This window comes from Nicotiana sylvestris, chromosome 5, assembly GCF_000393655.2.
Source record: "Nicotiana sylvestris chromosome 5, ASM39365v2, whole genome shotgun sequence".
Taxonomy (NCBI): domain Eukaryota; kingdom Viridiplantae; phylum Streptophyta; class Magnoliopsida; order Solanales; family Solanaceae; genus Nicotiana; species Nicotiana sylvestris.
Genome location: NC_091061.1, coordinates 114,564,359 through 114,570,358, shown reverse-complemented (window position 1 = coordinate 114,570,358; position 6,000 = coordinate 114,564,359).

The window sequence follows — 6,000 nt, the reverse complement described above, 5'->3', positions numbered from 1 at the left end:
CAAACTAAGTCTAGACCCAAACTTCCCATTAGTAAGGCAAGAAACATTTGATTCCTAAGGTCAGGAACATGTTTGTTAAAGAAGAGGTAACCCGACTACTCAATATCGATTCTGTACGAGAGGTAAAATATCCAGAGTGATTAGACAATATAGTTAAATTCCAAAGAAGAACAACAAGTTTAGAATGTGTGTAGATTATAAGGATTTAAATAAGGCGTGCCCTAAAGACTCGTTCCCATTGCCAAACATTGATAAAATGATTGATGCTACCGCCGAGCACGAGTTAATGAGTTTTGTCTATGCTTACTTAGGGTACAATCAAATCAATATGAACTCGGAGAAATAGGAAAAAGCTTTTTTCATAACAAACTTTGGCACATATTGCTATAATGTGATGCCACCTGGGCTTAAGAATGCCTGAGCCACTTATCAGAGGCCCGTTAACAAAATGTTTGAAAATCAAATAGGCAAAACAATGGAGGTATACATTGATGACATGTTAGTCAAGTCTTTGAATGCAAGACATAAATTGAAACATGTCCAAGAAACTTTCAATATCTAGAGGATGCATAACATGAAACTCAACCCAGAAAAATGTGCGTTCGGGGTTGGTTCCTGAAAATTCTTGGGTTTTCTGGTCTCTCAAAGAGGGGTCAAGCTAAATCCTTACAAAATCAAAGCTATCGAGGATATTTCGGACCAATTGACAAATGTAAAGGAAGTACAGAGGCGGACCGAAAGATTGGTGGCTCTAAGCAGATTCATCTCGAGATCCTCTGAAAAGTGTCATCACTTCTTTTCACTTCTGGAAAAGAAGAACAATTTTGAATGGACTCAAGAATGCCAACATGCCCTAAAAGACCTAAAAGGTACCTATCAAGCCCCACATTACTATCAAAACCAGGGGAAAACGAACAATTGCTAATATATCTAGCGGTCTCGGAAGTAGCGGCAAGTGCTGTTTTAGTCCGAAAGGAAGAAGGTATGCAAGTTCCTATTTATTATGTTAGTAAAATATTATCGGGAGAGTAACCTCGCTATCCGCACCTTGAAAAGTTGGCCTTAGCTCTCGTAGTCGCCTCTCAAAAGTTTAGGCCTTATTTCCAGTGTCATCCGATAGCCGTTGTAACAACTTTTTCCTTAAGGGATGTTCTTTACAAGCCTGAGTTATCAAGTCGTTTGGCTAAATGGGCAGTCAAAATTAATGAGTTCGACATTGAGTACAAACCCAAAACTACGATCAAGTCGCAAGTTTTGGTTGACTTTGTGGCCGATTTCAGTCTGGGATTAATGCCATTGGCTGCTAAGGAAGCAGTGCTGGTGTCGAAAATGACATCAGGAGTTTGGACCTTATTTGCGAATAGATCTTCTAATATAAAAGGGTCTGATCTCGAGATAGTTCTAGTCACGCCCTCGGAGGAAACCCTGAGATAGGCCATTAAAACTGTTTCGTTAGCTAACAGTGAAGCCGAGTATGAGGCTTTGGTGGCAGGACTTGAATTAGCTCGGGGACTAGACTCCAAGGTCATCGAAGTAAAATGTGATTCTCGGCTGGTAGTAAACCAAGTATATAGGATTTTCGATGTGAAAGAAGAGCGCATACAATAATACTTTAACAAGGATCAAACATTGCTTGCACGATTCGGGAAATGGTCAATCATACATATCCCAAGGGAAGAAAAGGTGGAAGCAGATGCATTAGCTAATTTGGGGTCATCCATAGAGAAAAAAAGGATCTAATTCCGGTACAATAGTTCAACTTCTACACTCAGTATTGGATATGGACGGTTACTACGAGGTCAATTCAACCAACTTAGTCTGGGACTAGAGGAATGAGTTTGTCGAGTACCTTTGGCAGGCAAGTTACCCAAAGACCCAAAGGGTCCCGGGCATTACACACCAAAGCAGTTTGTTACTACCTTGTAGATGGGAAATTATATAGATGATCATATCAAGGACCATTGGCCCGATGAATGGGAGCCTCGGAGGTGGACTAGGTGATGAGATAATTCCATGAAGGAATTTGGGGGAACCATTACGGTGCAGATACATTAGTTTTAAAGCTATTTAGGGCAGGTTACTATTGGTCGCTGATGGAGTAGGGCGCAAAGGCATTCGTTCAAAAGTGCGATAAATGTCAACTCCATGCACAGTTGGTACATCAACTAGCAGAACCCTTGCATTCAGTATTGTCCCCATGGTCGTTCATAAAATGGGGAATGGACATAGTTAGTCCTCTGCCACCGGGACCCAAAAAGGTAAGATTTCTTTTGGTTTTAACTAACTAGTTCACTAAAATGGTTGATGCATGTCCTTACCAGAAGATAGGTGTTCCTTGCCAGAAGATAGGTGAGCGTGGAGTAGTTGACTTCATATGGAACCATATAATTTGTCGATTCAGAATACCGAGGGAGATTTCTTATAACAACAGGCCACAATTCATAGGCTTAAAAGTCACAAATTTTTTGGAAGATTCAAAAAATCAAGAGGATTACATACTCATTGTACCATCCATGTGCTAACGGACAATCAGAATTAACAAATAAGGTGATCATCCAGAACTTAAAAAGAAGCTAGAAGTTGCTTAAGGCAAATGGCCCGAAGAGCTACCGGGTGTACTATGGGCATATCGGACAACATCGAAGTTGAGCACAGGAGAAACACCTTTCTCTATCGTGTATGGCGTCAAAGCTCTGATACTAGTGGATGTGGGGGGAACCAACTTTAAGGCTTTTCCGATCAAAAGAAGAAGCAAACAATAAAGCGCTGCTAGTGAGGCTGGACTTCCTAGACGAATACAGGGACTTGGCGTACGTGAGGATGTTGGCTCAAAAGCAAAGGATAAAAAGGTATTATAATTAGAGGGCTAATCTCCGCTACTTCAAATTAGGAGACTTGGTTGTGAGAAAGGTGACTCTGAGCACTTGGGAAGTCAACACTGGAAGTTGGGTCCAATACGAAAAGGTCTTTACCGGGTTTTAGCTATTACCAATAAAGGGTCGTACGAGTTGAAGAATCAAGATGGAGTCAAGTTGCCCAGCAATTGGAACGTGACTCACCTCAAAAAGTATTATTGCTGACGGATGCTACCAATACTGAAAGTATGTGTTGCACTCTTTTTCCCTTCGACCAGTTTTTGTCCTAATCGAATTTTTCTGGCAAGGTTTTTAAGGAGGCAGTAACGGAAAGCATACTACAAAGGGAGCGTTATTAGCGAAAGGAAAGACCTTTAGACACTAAGGCACCAAAATTTTCACATAGATAACAAACGACTATATGGATGGTTAAATAAACTTTGGTTCGATGGCAATCTTTGCCTTCCATCACTAAAAAGGATTATTTAACTATTCATAAGTCGTTTCCACTAGCGAAACAAGACTTCTCGTATTCGCATTCGCATGCTTCACATTCGAGCACTGAGGGAGGGATAATATCTGATACATCACCAGGAGTGCCACGAAAACCAGGACTATGAGAACCGAGATCAATGTTTCATCGGGATCGGGGACTGCATGATCAGTCTCGTAGAAATAAGTTATACAAATTAGCCTCATGTATTGGCAGTTTTTTACTTTAGCAAATGAATACTTATATACTTTCAAAGATAGAAGGAACAAAATAAAAACTTTTTATTTTTTATCTTATTTCTTGTCCAAATGATGAGTTGATTTTATCGTTTGAAAGTTAACAAAAACTACAAATGCTTGTGCCGAAATGAACATGAGACGTCCTCTTCAATAGAACCGTAAACATAAGAGAGCCCTCTCTTATGAAACCCTCATAGTAAAAGTTGGTTCTAGAAGAGTTTATACCCGGAATAAAAAGCTATCAGATGAAAATATAACCGAAGCTTTAATCAATTCAATGCAAAGGGAATATATTTTGCATGACACTTAAGCAAAAATTCCTTATTTATTTATCAAGTGCCAAACTTGGTGAAAGATTTAGAACAATTACAGAGTACAAAAAAAGGAAAGAAAAAAAAACTATGCATCATCGCCGCCGGAGCCCGAAAGGAGAGAGGGATCTACGTTTCCCCCGGTAGAGGAAGGTGGATCCGTTACCGGTTCGGGGCCTTCATCTTCATGTTCTTCAAATCTCCCATTCGGTGCCCGAATACTCATAACTAATACTCAATGAGTCAGTTGCAGTGGGCCGAGCGGGAAGGCGTTCCCGAGCAGATAGCTCCAGTTCTTGGGCCTTGGCAATATAGTCATCTATATTAGCGATGCGCACTTTGGCCTCTTATGATATATAGCATAAGTTTTCTAAAAAACGAGGGAATCTTTTTGGTCTTGGAGCTTTGCGTGAAGCTTATCAAATTCAGCCTAAAGACCGTCCTTTTAGGATCTTAGGGCACTAAGGCAAGAATCAAGCTCAACATTCCTTTCTCGATCGTCTATGACCGGTGGAGGAGATGTAGTTGGTGTTGGTGGCGAAGTAGCAACTAGTGTCGATGGAAGTGAAATTGTTGGTGTGGAAGGATGAGAAGCAGTTGTGATAGGGGTAGTGCTGATTATTATTTGCTCAGTGGTCGAATGCAGAAGGGGCCAAGTGTCCGAGCTCCTTAGTCCGGAGGCAACAATGGGGGATGGGAAGCGAGAATCAACATTATCCACCAAGTCAATCTCGCCCTAAAGTGTTGGGCTTCTTCTACGGTTGGGTTTTGAAGCTCCCCAGATGAGCATCCGGTTGAGCCTATCAAGATATTTTTATCCTTTAAAGGGAAACCACCTCATCACTAGCTTCCCCCATCATCTATAAAACTACTATGGTCGGCTCGGTCGTTGCTTTCTTTATCTTCTTCTTTTGAGTCCCAGCCGAGGAAGAATGTTGTCTTTTTGGTTTCTTATTCTTTTGTTGGGGACTTCGATAGGAGGCACCCTCACTAGAAGCAGACTGCTTTGAGCAAGGGCACTTTGTAGTGCCCTCCTAGCCTCTTCGGGGTCAGCTAAAATGTCAACCTCGGAATAGGTGACAGAGCCCTGTGGAAGTCCTGAATCAAGAAGAAAAGGGAGTTAACAACTTTTTCATGAAGTTACCTATGTTCATACAAAGATAAAAGGAAGAAAGACTTGGTTTACCATGATTTTTGGCCTTTCACCCATATTTGAGGGCCATTTCCTTCCACCAGCGGAATTCTGGTATTGTGATTTCCAGAATTTTCTGGACCCACTAGTCCAAGCCTTGAACCCATGGTGGTTCCTATCGGGTAGTTGTAACAAAAGAAACAAGAAGATCAGCAACAACGAAAAACAATCTTTTCACGAATGATGGAAATGAATAAATCAAAAACTTACGAAAGCAATTCCACGACTCAGGAAAAGACGGAGTTGTGGCTGGGATTATGTCCCTGGTAGCGATGATAACGAATCGCTCCATCCACATGCGATCCTTGTCATCACCAAACTGGTGAGAAGAACGTGGTGGCCATGTTTGCTGAAGTTTATTATTCCCTCACGAAAAATTCTGGGAAAGTAGAAATTTATCATGTGTGTAAGGGTTAGGGTTTTCCCAGTCTCCATGCACAGTTGACGAAGGCAATCCACCATTCGCCATATAGATGGGTTTACTTGTTCTAAGCAGACCTGGTACCGGTAGCAAAATTCCAAAATAATGGGGTCGAACTCTTCATTTGACCTAGGGAGAATGGACCTAAGGTAAAGGTATACATATAGACATACATAAAACCCACCTTGGTGAAGGTAACCCACTTTATCATATCCAGAGCGAGGATTTTAAGATTATGGTAGTTGCAGTCCTCCTTCATAGTTAGGATACTAGAAGGGCGAATGGAAGAGGGATACCTACTAATAAGCCAAGTCCGTGAAGATGCATATGTGGCCTTCTCATGGAAGTTGTTAGAAGTACTGAGATGTTTTGGTATGATGGTGCTTACAGTGAAAGGTTCATAATCGACATCAACTTCTTTATTATTATTTTTCTTTGGGCCTCCACTGAAAAGAAGACCTGAGTTTCCAAAGAGTGCAGTGAAAGAAG